General features: G+C 30.8%; 1 long non-coding RNA gene across 2 annotated transcripts in view; it reads right to left on the bottom strand.

Annotated features, from left to right (window-relative positions):
• Positions 1-1031: 1031 nt before the first annotated feature.
• The window catches only part of LOC116420750, a 1349459-nt gene continuing 1330118 nt past the window's right edge, over positions 1032-20372 (bottom strand). For both annotated transcript variants that reach the window (XR_004231174.1, XR_004231170.1), the window contains one exon: positions 1032-3471. This is a non-coding gene — a long non-coding RNA (uncharacterized LOC116420750). The remainder of the gene's footprint in view (positions 3472-20372) is intronic.

The following is a 20372-nucleotide window of genomic DNA, read 5'->3' as shown; positions in this document are numbered from 1 at the left end:
TCACTGATAAAGTTAAACACATGCTCTGGAGCAAACTACATTGGAATAACTACATTTGCATTTTCTCAGTGATTATACATTGAATAAGACAAGCTGAATATGTGATCACAACTGATACTGGTAGATGTCAAATAAACAGACTTCATTTTCATTTGAATTTCAAGATTGGACATTCAATACATGATCATTCAGATTAATGCACTCGACTAATCAGAGGTTTTCTACTTGTTTTTATTTACCTTCTCTTCTTTAAAAAAGAGATAAAACTATGGTAATAATATGCAAAGGTATATATTTTGAATGAGAAGTCAGAAAATTGAAAAGGATAATTTCCTGCATCAGCTTCTTATCATTAAATGCTACATATGATGTCAACTTGACAGCTATCAACATACCCAAGTATGTTTCCACAAAGTAGATTGATATTAGACAATGAAAATATCTATGTAAACTATAGTATATGGAGAATACTTCTTTTTGTCTCTTGTCTACAAAGGAAATAAACAAAGTGTAGCTTGCACAGAAGAGCAGCAGAATTTTTCTTTGTGGAATAATTGGATTTTAGTAATAAACATGGAAATCCATAGAGGAAAAAATAGGTTGATATAATTTATTTCATTTGAATTCAGAATTTGTTATAAACAAAGTGAGATAGCCAAACTGGTGCCATTAAATATTAATACAAAATTAGTTTTTTGGTGCCATGTATTTGAACTCCCTACTTCATCTTAAAACTCAGTCCTTGGTGTTAACTGTTTTTTTCCCCACCCCCAACAACCCAGAACCTAGTCCCTTATTATCCCCTACTAGTATCTAGCTCTTTCTCCATTCTAAACTGACTTTCTCTAGTCTAAGACTGGTTTACAAGAGGATAAACTAACTTTTCCCTCATTTTGCCTCCCCCCCATTATGCTTCATATTACCATTAGGTATTTTAAAGGATATATATCTGTGTGTGTGTGTTTGTCTATGTATTCATACACACACACATACTATATATATATATATATATATATATATATACACATATAAAAATTAAAAAAAACATATAGTCATAAATGAATGGAAAATTAATAAAGCTACAAAGATATTTTCACTCTAGGATCATTCACAGGGAATGAACTCTACTTTTTCCAGAATTCTCTTTCTCCTTCTGCCCAACTGACCTTCTATCTACAATTTTGCACCAAGTAAGTACAATCTCAGTTCTCAATATTTTGCTAATAGATTTCATTTGGGAGGGAAAAAAAATATTTTTATTCAGATTTCCCCAAGACTTATTGTCCTTTGTTGGGAAAACAAAGGATGTGTATTTAGCTTGAGGATCAACAATGGCATTATTAGCAAATATACTACAAGTATAAAATGAGAATAGGTACTTATCCTATATTCTTCTATTATTGATTATCATCCCTCATTTTTTAGTCTCTCACGTATATCTTTTCCATTCTCTGGCCACAATAATCCTTATCCCTACTGCCTTAAATAAGAAAAGCCCCCTCTCTCTCTGAGACCACCCTAAGAATCTTTTCCCCAGTAATTTTGGGTATATACCCTAATGTGGCATTTTTTTAAAAATTCATATCTTAAAGATCATGGGTTGTAAGCCTTTAGAAAGTTCTGTCTCTTTCAGCCTTTTCAAACTTTGTTGGTTTGAAGGAATTTCCTCTAGCTCCTTTAGCCTATGACATCATTCAGGGTTTGAATTTGGAAGCATAAGTATCACATTTCATTTACCTTTGCATCTGTCCCAGGACCCAGAACTTTGTACATTTCAAGTGCTGAATAAATATAAATTTTCTTAGGTATGAGTTTCTCTTTATCCCATGGTTTTTAACTGATATCTAGGAATATCAGTTCCTTTGAGAAATTATGTGACAATAGAAAAGGCCATATTAATTAAACTGTCATTGCCTCAATATTCAAGAAGTCAGGAACTTCTAAACTAAACTTCTATTGCCCCTAACCTTCACATATCATATTTGGAAGATCTATGAAAACTGGCATACTATGAGTATAAGCAACAATAGATGTTTTGTCTTTGACTTCAATATTCTTATTCTACATCTTTGCTGAGTTCTAGAACTTATATGATTCAGTGAAACAATATGACTGCCCCATGTGAAGAACTTTTTTGAACTTAATTTATTTTTCTTGCTAGCATAACGTTTTATTGCATGCCAGGTTCTCAATCTCTCTCTTTCTCTCTTTCTTATCTTAAAATGGTTTTCCAGGGGAATGTCTCTCATAACTAAATTTATATAAGACTTTATAACGTAAGTTATAAATTATTCTTCCATAAGTGTAGGTCTGAGATTCTTTCCTTCACAACACAAACATGATATTTCCGAGTTATATTCTTAACTATATTTGTCTGTCTTTGTACTATTATTGAATGAACTTGTATTAAGAATCTCCCAAAAGTTTATGAAACACCCATACAATTTGAAGTGTATAAGGATTGCTGTTTAATATGTCCAGTAGATTCAATATCCACATTATGTAGGATAAACTTCAAAATATCTTTAATCTCAAATTTAGAGGTTTCCAAAATAATGGAGGTGATCATATACCAAAATGAAGTATTATTTCTACCATCTAGATTTTCTCTCATTCATATAGATTCATAATCATGACACCTATCATAAAACCCCACTTTTATAAAAACATACAAAAATATTGAAATATTTTGGTGATATCTTCCTTAAATTTAACATATTAACCATAAGATTAATATATCTGATATATTCCATAGCAATAAAATACTAGCTGTGAATCTATATTAGAAGTAAAAGAAGCTTTTTTTAATTATTGGAAGAAAAATTGACCAGAAATTAGTAATATTATATATATACATATATATATATATTAACCTATTTCAATTGTTGCCTATTTTCTTTTTCAGTTTCTAAAACTCTTAACATCAAGCTTTTGTTGTAGAACACAGTTTTGATAAACTTTGACAGGTAAGAAAATAAGTTTTACTTTCAATAACTCATTGCCTCTATTCATTGACATCAAATAGTCCTAATTGTGAAGAACTTAATGTATAAGATTGTCATTCCTGTCCAAAGGACTTTTCTCAGGAACATCAATTTTCACTTCCCAGAACCATGACTTTAAATACACATGCACCACACAGTGAATGTTATATTAAATATTTCAGTTATCATAATCTATCCTGAACACATCATAAAGATTTTTGATGGAAATATCACATTTTTTTTTGTGAAATTGTGAAATATTATGGAATTATAGCAATGAAACTTACTACTAAATCCAGTTTTTATTTTTATAAAAAGCTAATAAGAGAGATCCTACAACTATATATATGGAGCATTAGACATATAGAAATTCTCTAATATCATTGTTGAAGCAAGTAAAAAGATTAATCTTCCACATTAAAAATAAAACTATCTTACCATGAGCTCACAGGGATGAAATTCAATGAAAAGTTCTCCACCCTGAGACCTAGAAAAAATAGAACCAGAAGAGTTCTAGATCAGTGGTACTATTACATTTTGATACATCTATTTTTTTTAAAAGGGATAAATAGTAGCTTAACATTATAGGAAAATAGCAGATGTATTACTCTCCAAAAAACTGAATATTTGTCAGGAAGATAGCAATTTATCTTAGGAAAAACATTTACAATTTAGTATTAATTATTCTAATTATGGTGTACTTAACAGAGCACAATGAGAATTATAGGGGCAGCTAGTTGGTGAAGTGGATAGAGCACCAGTTCTTGTCAAGAGGATCTGGGTTCAAATCTGGTCTCAGACACTTAATACTTCCTAGCTATGAAATAATGTACAGACATCTATATCTGTCTATAACTATCTATAACTGTCTATCTATCCATATCTCACTATAGAATGTCTTTATTAATATAAGTATAATAAAATGTTATTATATAATGTGATATATATGCCTACATACATGAATGTGTGTGAGTGTGTATATGTATATATATACATAAATTATGTATGTATAACATACAAATGCATAAGTCTGTATATTGACAGTCCTAAGATCATGAGCCAAACAAATGTATCAGTTTTTAAAATCAGATTTTTCATTCTTGATTTGAATTATACTACAATTGAATCCAAAACAATAGCAAGTTATATTGTAATAGTTTTTTTTTTTTTAAATAAAAAAGCTTTTATACTTGTTAAAGAAAAACTCACCTACCATCATTCAGGGAAATTAATATATGGGAAAATTTGATGTGAACTTATTTAGAAGAAAAATTAAAAAGCAGTATTAACTGCTTATGATGAAAAAAACATTTTTTGATATATTTTTGAAGGAAAAGTTCAGATAAAATAAAATAAAATATCATTGACATGCATAAATTCAATTTATGAAATTCCTCTCCTTATACAAAAGGTTTTTAGAATAAAAAAAATTTAAACTCACTGATTTGAAATTTATTATAGACAAACATAAGTATCATACCACATACTCATCATCATTTCTTTCTTCTTTTCCTTTTCCCCCAGAACTTCTGTCTGTTCCAGTCAAGTCAATAAACATTTTAGGATATACCTCCGTCAGACATCAGAATAAAGACAAATGTTGCAAAGAAAGTCAAAAGGCAATTCCTGTCTCCAGAGATTCTTAGTCGAGTGGGGAAAATGTACAAAAAACTATGTGTAGGAACCATCCCATTCTTCTTCCTCTGCCACTGATGGGTCCCTGCCCCCTCTCTTATTTTTGACACTGTCTATGCTGCTGTAAAAATTACAATAACCCCTATTTCTGATCTTGTTGCCAGAGTCATTACAAGAGTCCACCCCAATGCTGTTGGAAGAAAGCAGGGAAATGGGTGAGATTAGGTTCTGGTGACCTGACTTAGATATCATAACAAGGTTTCCTTTAGTAACAATCATGTTTCAGCTCTGTGGTACAATACATATGATTCAATTTATTGTGTATGAAATAAGCTTTTGAAGGCTAGCAAGAACTGAATAGTTATTTATAACATTGATTGTGTGGGAAAATACCCCAGCTTCCAAGTAATTTATTTACTCTTCTACCCTGGCTATCCCAAATCTTAGCATAGTACTTTAGTATGGATTTGATTAATATTTTCTGAATATAATTTATTTGATAATAAATATTTGGAACAAAATTGTTTGTAAATGTATTGAATATAATTTGGGATTTGTAAAATGAGTAGGGATGAGTCAAATTTCTCTTTCTGATATATATGAAACAATTATCTAGTAATTAATCAATGTTGTTGTTCAACTATTTTTAGTAATGTCCAGTTCTTTGTGATCCTAGTTAGGGTTTTCTTGGCAAAGATTCTAGAGTGCTATGCCATTTCATTCTCGATACATATCCTTTTACAGATGAGGAAGCTGAGGCCAGCTGAGTTAAATGGCATTCCCAGGTCAAACAGCTATGAAATGTCTGCAGTCAGATGTGAATTTAGGAAGACTTTTTTTTCTTTAATAGCTTTTTATTTACAAGTTATATGCATGGGTAAATTTAGAGCATTGACAATTGCCAAACCTTTTGTTCCAATGTTTCCCTTTTCCTCCACCCCCTCCCCTAGATGGCAAGATGACCAGTAGATGTTAAATATATTAAAGTATAAATTAAATAGAAAATAAGTATACATGACCAAACTGTTATTTTACTGTATAAAAAGAATCGGACTCTGAAATATTGTACAATTAGCCTGTGTAGGAAAGCCAAAATGCTGGCAGGCAAAAATATAGGAATTGGGAATTCAATGTAATGGTTCTTAGTCATCTCCCAGAGTTCTTTTGTTGGGTGTAGCTGGTTCAGTTCATTACTGCTCCATTGGAACTGATCTGGTTCAACTCATTGCTGAAGATGGCCAGGTCCTTCAGAATCGGTCATCATATAGTATTGTTGTTGAAGTATATAATGATCTCCTGGCCCTGCTCGTTTCACTCAGCATCAGTTCATGTAAGTCTCTCCAGACCTTTCTGAAATCATTCTGCTGGTCATTTCTTACAGAACAATAATATTCCATAATATTCATATACCACAATTTATTCAGCCATTCTCCAATTGATGGACATCCACTCAGTTTGCAGTTTCTGGCCACTACAAAGAGGGCTACTACAAACATTCTTGTACATACAGGTCCCTTTCCCTTCTTTATGATCTCTTTGGGATATAAGCCCAGTAGTAACACTGCTGGATCAAAGGGTATCCACAGTTTGATAACTTTTTGAGCATAGTTCCAAATTGCTCTCCAGAATGGTTGGATGTATTCACAGTTCCACCAACAATGTATTAGTGTCCCTGTTTTCCCATATCCCCTCCAATGTTCCTCATTATCTTTCCCTGTCATCTTAGCCATTCTGACAGGAGTGTAGTGGTATCTCAGAGTTGTCTTAATTTGCATTTCTCTGATTAATAATGACTTGGAGCATCTTTTCATATGGCTAAAAATAGTTTCAATTTCTTCGCCTGAGAATTGTCTATTCATGTCCTTTGACCATTTATCAATTGGAGAATGGCTTGATTTCTTATAAATTAGAGTCAATTCTCTATATATTTTGGAAATGAGGCCTTTATCAGAACCTTTGACTATAAAAATATTTTCCCAGTTTATTGCTTTCCTTCTAATCTTGTCTGCATTAGTTTTGTTTTTACAAAACCTTTTCAATTTGATGTAATCAAAATTTGCTATTTTATGCTCAGTAATGATCTCTAGTTCTTCTTTGGTCAAAAATTCCTTCCTCTTCCACAGGTCTGAGAGGTAAACTATCCTGTGTTCCTTTAATTTATTTATAATCTCATTCTTTATGCCTAGGTCATGAATCCGTTTTGACCTTATCTTGGTGTATGGTGTTAAGTGTGGGTCAATGCCTAGTTTCTGCCATACTAGTTTCCAATTTTCCCAGCAATTTTTGTCAAACTGTAAGTTCTTATCCCAAAAGCTGGGGTCTTTGGGTTTGTCAAATACTAGATTGCTGTAGTTATTGACTGTTTTGTCCTTTAAACCTAACTTATTCCACTGATCAACTAATCTATTTCTTAGCCAATACCAAATGGTTTTGGTAACTTCTGCTTTATAATATAATTTTAGATCTGGTACAGCTAGGCCACCTTCATTTGATTTTTTTTTTTTTTTCATTAATTCCCTTGAAATTCTTGACCTTTTGTTTTTTCCATATAAACTTTGTTGCTTTTTTCTTTTTCCCTAGGTCATTAAAATAGTTTTTTGGGAGTCTGATTGGTATAGTGCTAAACAAATAGATTAGTTTAGGTAATATTGTCATCTTTATTATATTTGCTCGCCTTCTCCAAGAGCATTTAATATTTTTCCAATTGGTTAGATCAGACTTAATTTGTGTAAAAAGTGTTTTGTAATTTTGCTCATAAAGTTTCTGATTTTCCCTTGGCAGATAAATTAGGAAGACTTTCTATCTGATACATTATCCATTGGACCACATAGCTATCCAATCAATCAATCAATGAGAATTTATTAAAGATCTGGAATCTTTAATGGATTAGGTCCATGATTCAGGAATAACCTTAAGCAGTGGAGACAAAGATAAAAATGAAATTGCCTAAGCCTCAAAGACCTAAGGTGTTGATTCTAAAACATGTATGAACATGAATATATAATATTTTAAAAATTATATTTGAGGACATGAACCTAGGAACAACTAAGAATTTCTGCTTTATCTTATCTATTCATTAAAGTGCTTGGAAAACTACTTATTTTAATTCAGTTAGTATTCCTTTATGATTTCAATTCCTTATTTGTAGTTTGAACACATGAATGGGAATTCTCAAAGAATGTTTCTAGAGGAACACAAATTGTAAAGGTCTTGACCTTTACTTGACCTAGCTGGTAAAGGTCTGAGACTAGATCTGGTGATGTTTTTTAGAAAGGATGACTACTAAAGGGCCACAAAGCACTGTGCTAGGATAGTCAGAACAAAAATATGTGAAGTGACTCCCAAGTGCCAGATCTTGTGTCAATTGCTGGGGACACTAAAGTATGCAAAAGATAGTCCCTGCCCTCAAGGAACTCATAATTCAAAGGGGGGGGGGGTGATACCAAGCAAGAAAATGCATACAAACAAGCTATATACAAGACAACTAGAGAATCATTAACCAAGTAAAGGCCCTACAAATAAGAGGGGTTAAAAAAGATTCCTGTAGAAGACAGAAATTTAGCTGGGACTTAAAAAGTGAAGCAAAGATAGTAGGCAGGGTTGAGGAGGGAGAACATTTTAGGCATGGGGGCAAGCAGAGAAAATATCCAGAGTCAGAGAGAAGTAAAATCTACTTCTTGGGATTGCAGGGGGTTAGTGATAATGAATTGAAGAGTATATGGCTGGGAGTAAAAAAAAAAGCTGAAAAGATAGGAGAGGGATTGATTATAAAATGCTTTGAATTTCAAACAGGAAAGATTTTATATTTGGTTATGGGAGCAATAGAGAAGTCCCTGGAGTTTGTTGAGTAGAAATTATGATATAATTGGACCTATATTCTACATATTTTTGAAAATGCAGGATTAAATCTTCTTTAGTATCACCTGACTCAACAATATTTAAGTTAATGAAATTGCCAAAGTTGGTGTGGCCTACCTCATCTTGGCAAGGATGAAGAGGAACAATCTAGTTCCTCATGACTGGAAGATATATGGGTCTTCTATTAGTTTGAAGCAACATACTTCTAGTTGGAAGGGGAAAAAAAAAACACCAAATACTTTTGTTGCAAATTAGCTCAATATTACATAAATTCTGAGAGGTAGAAACATATCTACACCACTCTGTCTATAACACTGTACAAGATCAAGAAACATTCCCTATCATATTTTATAACATCTCCAAAATAATCAACTCATTTTCTAATGACAAAACTGTCAAATTATCATACCCCTATCATAGAGAGGAAGATAAATATATGCTTCTTACTGAGAGATACCAGAAAAATTAAAGAGCTTCAAATATGTAAAATGTTAATGTAAATATGTAAAAGTGTAATATCAATTCATATAATCACAAAACATTTAATTATAAATATAGAAAAAGGGAAAGACAATTATAATATGGAGGTTAAAAGAATGGCCTCAAAATGAAGATATCTAATGATAAACTTGCTTAAATATTAAAGTTTCACCAAGAAATGTTCTAAGGCAAGAGAGGTGGAATTCTATCTTCCATTCTTTTATAAAACTTCAAATAAAGCTTAATTTTCCCCTGAATTTATTTTCTCTAGATATTTACTACAGCACATTCTAAACTATTAATAATATAATTACATAGTGATATATATAATAGAATTAAAAAAATAAGTCATAAAAATGTTTAATCAATACATTTTATTGAATGAACAGAGCAGTTCATCAGTAAATAGAATCTGACTTTAATTAACATTTTAAGGCATGTGGAACTTATGTTCTTTTCTTCTATCACAGCTGTCTTTTTCAATCTTAGGAGATCTAGGCAAGAAGAAACACCCCTCCCCACCTCAAGGAATCTAAAAAAACTTCCTATAACTCCTTCAAAGTATAACCTCCCTCCTCAGAGGCCTTTTTACTTCCCTGGGCCCCATCCTTCCCAAGCTGATATGGCATACAGAATACATAACAAATCTCTGAGAGAGGAATTCCTCTATGTTTCTAACATACCAGAAGGTTTATTACCAGGTGATGACATCTTAGAGCATGGAAACTCATGAAAACTTATTCAAAAATCACATTTATTACCATATACATAAAGTATGAGAGAATGGGCCATGAAAACACATTGTATTTAGTAAAAGTGGCATAAGAAAAAAAGTGCTGAGTTTAGAAAGAAGAGATTTTGGTTTAAACCTTACCTCTGACATTTATTAACAGTGTGACACTGAGTGAGTCTCTTTTTTTCAGCTATAAACTAAAAGACCAAGCCACACCAAACCAAAAATCAAACTCTTGAATTATAAAACTTCAAGTGTTGTGAAGAAAGTGTTTTATAATTGGGCAAATGATGTGTAAATGTGAATCAGTACTGCTACCTATTTAAAGTACCAAAAAAAAATATTAAAAAAAATTATACCAAAAAAATTATAATTGAATGTAAATGACTTTTATACCTTTTTCAGAAAACAAACTATAATTTTTAAAATAAAAGTTAAATTCATAATTACTTTACTTCCCAGTAAATTATGGTAGAAAAACAAACAAAAGTAGTTCTGGAGATTAGAAGTTCTAGATTTGTATTTTAAATCTGCCTTTAACTAGCTTTGTTATCAAAGGAGAATTTCTTTTTCCCTCTTTCAGTTTCCTCACCTATAAAATGTTTCTTTGGAAAGAGATGATTTTATGGCTGCTTCTAAGTCTGAGAAAAAAAAAACAAAACTACCCCATGTAATAATAAATAATTTTAAAAAAACTATTCAAGATGTAATAAAAACAAAACAAAACAAAAAACCTGAGATTAAATCCTCCCTTGAGTAGATATTATATAAGTAGTCATTAACAAGTAACTTAATATCTTACAACTTTCAATTCATTTTTCATATTTCACATCATCACACATTTTCATAAATTCATATATTTAAAAGGGTGAAAAAATACTTACATTGTCTATTTCATAAATTTGTTGTGAGGAAAACATTTTGCAAATCTTAAAGTGGTCTGTAAATGGGACTGTCATAGATCTTAGGATAATTGTAAGACCTTGGAAAATAGAACCTCATTGCATTTATAATGTTCTGTTCAGGCAAAGTCAACTTCACAATGAGTGTATTTCCTTAAACAATATTAATTTTCAGCTTCGGATTGTGTCAGATTGACTCTAATATTAAACATCTCTGATCTTGTCCTTTGTTTCAATGAATGCACTAGCTAAGGTTGAATGGAAATTCACATTCTGTCTAATGCATAAAATGAAATTCTATGAGCTAGTCAACCTTTTTTTCAGACCTTCATGACTCCCTTGGCTGTTGTAACACTTAGCAGCCTTGTATCTGTTCCTTTCAATCTCAAAAGAAGCATATGATGAGACTATTGTACTTCTTGTTAAATCATTTTACCTGAAACCAGAAATAAAAGGCTATAAGTCTAATGAATTCCATAGTCTCACTTTTTCTATTTAATTAGCTATAATTATATCATTTTCACTCTTTACTACAATATATAAAGTCCACATTTGTCAGAACACATGATTAACAAAGATAAAGTGATGGAAAAACAGGTGTACAATTATTCACTTCTAGTTATATATTGGCAAGATAAACTCATAACATTTCTCAAGATTATAATATTAAGTGAATTATACTATTTATAATTCAATCAAGCATAATTCAAACAATACTAATTGAGCCCATATTATGTGATTAGTATTATGTCAGATTTTCTAGAAAATCCAGAGCAAATATAAACTATACTCTTTGTGTTACCTGAGTTTATATGAATTTAGAGGTCATAGCTATTTTTGCAGGAATTGGTGCTACCACTTTTAATGAAGAAAGCTTAATAAGATGACAAATGCTAACATGCTTTTAAAAGCAAGGTAGCATATAATATATATCATTCATTATCAAAATGAGTACAGTGAGACATATTAGATATTTGAAATAAATGCTTTGTATTTTGCCAATGGTATATTTGACATGGTTATCATTTTAAATAGAAATTTTATTTAAATGTGCTTACAACAACAAAAAGATATCAAAAACACTAATCAGAGTTTAGAGAATCATTAAAATGTTGAACAAAAATGATTTTTTCCATAATAAGGAAAGATAGAAGTCATTAATAATCTTATTAAGGATTTTTTTATCTTAAAAATTAAAATAAAAGGGAACAAAGTCATTTAAACATGTCTAGTAGTATTCTTGAAAATAAAAGTTTTATAGTTTCACCCCAATTACTATGGCTGATCAGATCAATATGAGCTCAGAATGCCCTGTCACAGGTCACACACAACTAGTCCCTATGACTTTTTTGGGATGGACTCTCTAACTTTGTGTATTTCACATCCAAATTAATTGAACCTTCTCTTCTTCTAGCATGCCATGCTAAGTGGTCCTGTGCCAATGTCTCCCATGTCATACAATCAATTCTTTTTTTTTTAATTTAATAGCTTTTTATTTATACGTTATATGTATGGGTAACTTTACAGCATTGACAATTGCATACAATCAATTCTTAAGAAAGACCTTGAGAGTATCTTCACATTATTTTTTATAACCACCTTTTGAGAGCTTTCTCTGTGTGAGTTTTCAAAAAAAAAAAAAAAAAAAAAAGTGTTGTTTTGGCAAGCATACAATGTGGCCAGTCCAAGGAAGTTGTATTGGAATCATTGGCAGTTTAGATGAAGAAAGGACCTCAGTGTTTAGTATTTTATCCTGCCAGGTGATCTTGAGAATCTTCTCAAGACAACTCAAATCAAAGTAATTCAGTTTCTTGACATGAGTATGCTCTGCAGGTTTCACAGGCATAAAACAATGAGGACAGCTTAAAGACGGTAGACATATACATTATATGTATACACACATACACATGTATATATTTGTGTTTAACATGAAATAGAAGAAATGGAGTAATAAGCTTAATTAAATAATTAATTAGAAATAGAAACTTGTAAGACAATGTTCACATCTATCTAGGAGAGATATAAAGTCACAAAGTAATGGATATTCCTTAGAATAAGCCTTAGAAATCATCTAATTCAACCTGATCTTAAGTATTAAAAACAAAAAACAAAAACAAACAAACAAACAAACAAACAAAAACAAAATACATGGAGGCCCAGGAACATTGATTGTCCAGGTCCACATAACCAATGAATGGAAGAGCAGAATATGAAATCAGGCCCTCTGACACCAAATTCAGTACATTTAATATTATACCATATTATGTACTCTAACCAAAGTCTCACATTTAACTTTATTCCACTGAGTAAGCATGATTCTGGTTACTTTCCTATAGCAATGTTTATTGTTTAAAGTAGTGGTTTCCTAATAATATCATTTTCTTTTAAAGATCCTTTCCCTAGAGTGTGAAGACTTTTTCCACTGATATTCAGGAGGTTATTCTCTAACATTTTCTTATCCTTTGCAAGTCTTAGTCATGTCTTTCTATAACTTTCCTAAAGGGTCTACTTAGCTATTTTAGCCTTCTTAAGAGAACATAGGAACATTTTGGTTATTCATCTGCTCTCTAATTCTTATTAGATCACAGATATATAATATAGAGTTGAGAGAAACTTTAGAAATTATGTGTCTCCAAAACTTTTCCAGCCATACATTGCCTAAATGGCATCATTTATGTTACTTCTAAAACACATTTTTTTTTTGGGGGGGGGGGATATGCTACTGCCTTTAAGGCATCTTTACATTTCTATTTGGTTACTTGTCATTTTGATTGCTTTTAAAATTATGGTATTCCCTCACTCACAGTCACATTACATAATACCTAGAGTAATTACTCCACAGTTATCCTGAAACTAAAATGAGATAACATATGTAAAATACTTTATAATGCTTAAAGCACTATATGAATATCAACATTTGTTATTTTGATTATTATCACTAGAAGAAGATTGGTATTAAAGCAAAAACATTTTATGTCGCTGGGTAATTTATGTTCAATGAAAATGATGAATGGAAATAAATTTTTCATACAACATCCAGCATCATTTTTGGTTTCCTCATGTGGGAGATCCCTAAATTAATGAAATTACAGATCTAGACCCCATTGAATTCTGGACCCCATTCACCATCCCTATGCAATTTCTAATCCAAGATAAATGTACTTCATGTCCAGCTGTTTTATCATTGTCTGCATAATTTGATTTGTATTTACTTAAAAATATTTTATTGATGTCTTTTGCTTTTAAATTTTATTATTTTCTGTGTACAACTGTCCTATCATCTATGCCATGAACTTGACTTTCTTACAAAGAAACATAAACAAAAATAGTTCACAAAGCTAATTGTCATATTAATAGCATATCTAACACCCCAAATGCCTAATTTTCTGCCTGCAAGAGTTATGGTCTCATCTCTTTAGGGACAATATAGGAGCATGGGATCTCCCCATTTTATATTATTGTCATTGTTTTATACTTTGCTTCCATAACATAGGTGTTTGGACTCATTCTTTTTCATTGCTGATGATGTCATTTAGGCACTTTTTGTAGATACATTTAATATATCATATGCAATAGCAACATTTCAAGAACTTTCCAAAAGTAATCCACCTTTTTTTGAGAATACAGGAGAGGGTTCTGAGAAAATGGCAGAGTAAGTTAAAAAAAAATTCCCATATCTCCAGATTTCCATATAGAAAAAAAGAGAGAAAATAGCTCCTCAGAGAAAATAGAAAGGCAAAAATCAAGAGTTAGGACAAAAAAGTGGTCCTCCTGAGACAACCAGAGAAGATGTAAAGAAAAATACCAGGCCAATTATAGAGGTTTGGATGAAGTGTATACACCTACAACTATTTCCCTTGAACAGCAAATAGGAAATTCTGGGGCTAGCTAAGTTTGAAACTACAACCACAGGACTTTTACCTCCTGGACAGTGTAGAGAGTCTAGTGCCAAATTCAGGAAAGATTAAGGAAACTTCTGCTGATAAAGGATGCCAGGGGCACCTGTATTACTGAGATGTGGCTCTGAGTGAGAATGAAGCAGCACATGCTCAGAGAATGCAGAAGCAGTAGACAATGCTGTCTGCTGGCACTTACAGGATGATGGAATTCTTGCTTTCTAATTCCAGAAAAAAGGGGAGAAATTAAGAAGACTTGAGAGCATACTCCTATATTTTAGGACTAGAAGTGATTGTACTAATAATGAGAGAGAGAGAGAGAGAGAAAGAAAGAGAGACAGAGAGAGAGAGAGTATCCTATCCTATCCTATCCTCCTCCTACCCTAAAGAGTAATGTCAAATGGTTACCTGCACAAAAAGAATTCATAGGATTCAAAAAAAGACTTTGAAAATAAAATGAGAGATTTAAGAAAAATAAAAAGAACAATCTAAAATAAACCCAAGAAAATTATGAAATCCAACTAAATTCAAAAGGAGATTCAGAAACTTAAGGAAGAAAATCAAAACCAGAAGTGGGGTAGGGGAAGCCCACTAAATTATGAGGCCAAGAGATAATAAAACAAAGCATAAAGAATGGGAAAAAGAAGTATATGACATCTCAAAGAAAAACATTTTATCTGAAGAATATATAAAGAAAAGAAAACATAAGAAAAATTTAATTACCTGAAAACTATAATAAGAAAACAAAAGAAAAAACAATAATACAAGAAATAATTAAAGAAAATTGTCCTGACATGTTATAAAAAGAAGGGACAGTAAACGTAGGGGGAAAAAACCTAACAACCACCCACTGAAAGACATCCTACAAAGAAAACATACATGGATATTATAGCCAAATCCCAATCTGTCATTGATATCCTGGTAGTATATAAACCTAATGGTACATAGTATATCATTACTATGAACAAAACTTTCTTCAAGAAAACCCAATAAACTGCACATAATATGCAGTGAGACATTCTAAAATATTAAATGGATTGTATCCATCTTTCTATAATAATTGATTATATAGTCATCTTAGAATTAATTATCTATGTACGGTAAGCTTATGTTCATTGAAGATATTCTGTGTTTTAATACCATTTTTGGGGGAGGGAGGATCCTCACAACCAAAATAAAAAAAAATTAAATACATCATTTTCAGACCACAATTCAATCAAATTTTATTTAATAAATGGCAGTGGAAAGAGATTAAAAATTGATTAGAAACAATAATCTAATGCTAAAGAATGTGTTGATCAAAGAACAAATCATAGAAACAGAAATTAAATCAATTAAAGAGAAAGATAACAATGAGACAAAATTACAAAATTTGTGGGACGCAGCTAAAGTTATATTTATGAGAATATTTTTATCTCTAAAAGCATATATCAATAAAATAATGAAAGTAAAGATTAACAAATAGGGTACTTAATATACTAAGTACTTAGAAAAGGAAGAAATTAAATCCCCAATTAATCACTAACTAGAAATTCTGAAAAGAAAAAATTGGACTAATAAAATGGAAAGTAATAAAAAGCCATTAAACTAATAAATAATAATAATAGACTAGGATAAATTATTTAAAATTTGTTAATTTTTTTAAAAAAAGATAAACAATTCATTAATTTGATTTTTAAAAAGAGAAAATAAAACCAAATTGCTAATATCAAAAATGAGAAGGGTGAATGTGTCAAAAATTAAGTTGAAATTAAAGATACCAGAAGGCATTATTTAATCAAATTTTATGCTAGTAAAAAGGACAATTCTACCTAATTTGCTTTATTCAATGCAATATCAATAAAGAAACAAAAAAGGAGAACTTTATAGGATTAAAAAAAACAGCAACAAAATTCAACTGGAAGAACGAAAAGTCAAGAACATCAGGAGGATTAATTTTTAAAAAATGCTAAGGAATGTGACTCAGGAGTTTCTGATTTCCAACTATATTGCAAAGTGCTCATCATCAAAAAACACTCTGCTACATACTAAAAATTATAGTGTTAGAACAAGGGAAAAGATTAAGTGCACAAAACAAAGTTGTAAATGATTTTAGTAATCTAATCTAAAGATCAAGCTTTTTGAGGTGCAAACTCAACATTTGACAAAAATTGCGGGGTAAAAATGGGAAAGTATGAACATTTTATACCTTGTACCAGATATAAAGTCAAAATGAACAAATGATTTAGATTGAAGTGTGATATCAAAAGCAAATTAGGGGAGATGTTTAGGGCAGATAAGTGGAACAGTGGATAGAGTGCTGGGCTGGAATCAGGAGGTTACACCTTTGTATGTTCAAATTCAGTCTGAGACACTTACTAGTTACATGACACTTGTTAATTTAGTTTCTGCTATTTGCCTCAGTTCTCATCTATAAAATGAGCTCAAGAATAAAATGACAAAACATTACAGTAGTTTTGCCAAGAAAGTCTCAAACAGAATTAGTCAGACATGACTGAAATGACTGAACAACAACAATGGAAAAGACACGATTGTCAAATGTATGGATAAGCAAGGAGTTTCTGACCAAACAAGAGATAGAGAGAATTACTAGGATATAAAGTAGATAATTTTTATTACATGAAATTAAAAAAAGCTTTTGCATAGAGAAAACTAATACAACTGAAATTAGAGAGGATACAGGATACTGAGGGAAATCTTTTTTTTACAGATACTCTGATAAAGTCTTCATTTCTCAAACATATAAGGCAGTGATTAAATTCATAAGAATACAAACCAGTCCCCAGTTGACAAATGTCAAAACACATAAAGAATCAATTTTAGAAGAATTTAAAATTTTCAATAACTTCAGAAAAATGTCCCAAATTACTACTGCTTAGACAAATGCAAATTAAGACAACTCTTAAGATGCCATTTCCCACCTCTCAGATTATTTAGCATGAGTGAAAAAAGAAAATGATACATGTTGGAGGGATATAGAAAAATTAGTTCACTAATCCACTGCTAAGTTAGGAATTGAACTAATCCAACTATTATAGAAAACAATTTGGAAAATGGCAATATAATGAAAATATAAAGGAGGAAACAATAATCTTTGACAAATCTTAGAGCTCTGCTTTAAATCAGTAAACAAATGAGAATTCAAAATAATAACTGTGAAACTAAACTTTCACGTATTAAAGGAGAGATAATAGATTGGAGTTGAAGAATAAGATAAACATTCTTACACATAGCGTATTGATTTGTTTTACTTGACTCATGTTTTTACAAACATGGGCTTTTCTAGTGGTGATGTAAATCTAATTTCTTCCCTACAGCTGTCCAATTTCTAAGAAATTTTTGATAAATTTTAAGTCTTTCTCCCAGTAGCTAGGGTCCTTTTTATTCATCATATAATAGAATAAGGTACATTTATTTCTGGATGTTATGTACCTTATTTCTTCCAACTTATCTTTCTCTTTTAAGTCATACCAAGTTGTAAAATGATTGCTATGTAGTATAGCATGAAATATGGCACTCTTAGATCTCCTTCACTTTTCTTTTCATTATGTCTCCTGAGATTCTTCCATGTTAATAGCATTTATATCAAGTAATCATTATGAAGCATAATTGGTACTGCATAAGTAAACTAATTTTACTATCACCATCTTGTTATTTTGAATCAAATTGCTCAATAATAACAATTTTTAAAATAAACATACAATCTTTTTTTTTCACATTGATAAATATGGGGTCGGTAGAGAAAACATGGAAGTTTTTTTTTTTTTTTTAAGATTGTAGGATGGTTTGTTTAGATTTATTTAAATGGCTTTTATATCACCAAATATTAAAAAAACTAATCTATAAGAAAACAAAATAAAACTTTTTTTTCATGTGAAGCTAGGTTCTATTATATATAATTTTATAATTATATTTGGAAAATAGATATTAAGCAGCTGCTAAATAAAATGGTTCTAACAGCATTTTCTATCATCTATTTTCATCAGTGATAAGTGAAAGGACTTATATTGAACTTTATTGACTGACTGTAATGTCAAGTATTGACAATAATTTTGGAGATAAAGTTGTAAGAGAAGTTCAGCCAATAGCATGTTTTCACAAATAAATAATAAAACTGTTGTTTAAAAGAATTAATTTTATTTATAAAACCAAATAATTTAAAAATATCTTGATTGAAATGTAAAAAAAAAGGCTTTCAATAATTTAATATGCCACCCAAAACACCTCTCTCTCCATAAAAAACAAGTTTTAATATTGCTATTTTTCAGTATAGAAATCTAGATATGACTTAGTTGGTATCCTAGGGTACAAAAAGTTTAAGTGACTTGATTCAAGATTATTGTCAAGGACATAAGGCAGCACATTATGGAAAGTGCTAGAATTGGAGTCAAGAAGACTCAGTAGCTTACTGGTTATTTGTTTCTGGGAAAGTCATTTAACCCCATAACTTTAATTCTTTGATCTATAAAATGATAGCATCTATATCACTGATCTATAAAATGATATTAAAAATAGCATCTTCCTTAAACGGTAGCAATGAGGATTAAATCAGATAAAGTGTTTTCAAAACCTTAAAGTGTTTATGAATGTTAGATATTGTGTTTGTTATTAATATTTCTTATAAATTAATATTTAATAAATGTTTCTTGAATTCAATCAAATTGAAATTCTGTATACATGAAACGAAATAAAACAACACATGATTTAAAGTGATAATTATAATTTAAACCACAGTTATAGATAATAAACAATAGAGAAGTTTCTAATTATTAACTGAAAAATAAGTAGAATTATGTACAAACTTACATATCTATATCTATCTATATCTAAATCTATACATATGAGAGAGTTTTAAGAATGAATAACTAAGAGACAGTGAAGTATATTAACATCCACTAAGCACCTAGAATATTGTAGGTACTGAATGTAAAGATTTCACAATTTAAAAAAAAAAACTCACAAGTGATAAGGATTTAGATAATTAAGAACATTTGCATATTACAATAAATATGTTTGATGTATCCAATCTAAGATTTGTTCAAAATATTATTTTTCTAGCTAAGGGAACTGAAGGTTTTTTAATGGTAGGTAGGGGAAATACCCAGACCAATGATCTCGAGTTTCAATCCACAGCTCCATCTCCCAAAAGTTTTTTTGTTTTTTTTTCCCCTCAGCTGAAATGATCTGTGAAGTGACTATGAAGGGAAACGAAACCTCAAAATTAACCGCAGGTGTGTAATGCTGAAGCAATTACTCCTGGGGTGCAGAGGAATGACAAGATAAGTCTAGTTCATGATACAAACTGATCTATCCCTCCTGAGCTCTCTGGGTTACAACAGGAATATTCTTTCTGTCGAATCAATTTATAGAGTGTATTACTGAACAAGAGTAAGAAAAAATATGTGTTTTATGAAAGTCAATTTATTCTGAAACTTGAAACAAGTATCCAAATGGACATAACTATCTTATAGACAATATCATTTTCATTATATCCTGAAACATCTAAACACTGAATGGCCAGCATACCTCAGTGAGGCTGATTTCATAGGAGTGCGAAAGTATCAGAATTCTGATTCTGTGATTTTCTAATCTATATGAGCTATATCCTTGGTCTTTCTGATCTTTCTGAAATACTATGCTTACAAGAACCTTTTTGAATGCTTTGATCAAGGAAAATTTTCACTAGACAAGAAAATATTTTGTGAAAGCAAAATAGGACAAGATATATTTCTGTTGTTTAGATCTCTCTTGGGATAAACAGTATATCTAAATCATGACATCTTCTTTTCAGTTCTTCTCAGTCCTAGGGCCTCCCTTTTCTACTGCGACAGAGCAAGAAATTCTTATTGCAAGCACATGCATGCATAATTTTCCATACCATTGT

The sequence above is a fragment of the Sarcophilus harrisii genome, chromosome 1, assembly GCF_902635505.1.
Source record: "Sarcophilus harrisii chromosome 1, mSarHar1.11, whole genome shotgun sequence".
Taxonomy (NCBI): domain Eukaryota; kingdom Metazoa; phylum Chordata; class Mammalia; order Dasyuromorphia; family Dasyuridae; genus Sarcophilus; species Sarcophilus harrisii.
Note: the sequence above shows the minus strand (reverse complement) of the source record. Positions and strands in the feature narration are given on the sequence as shown.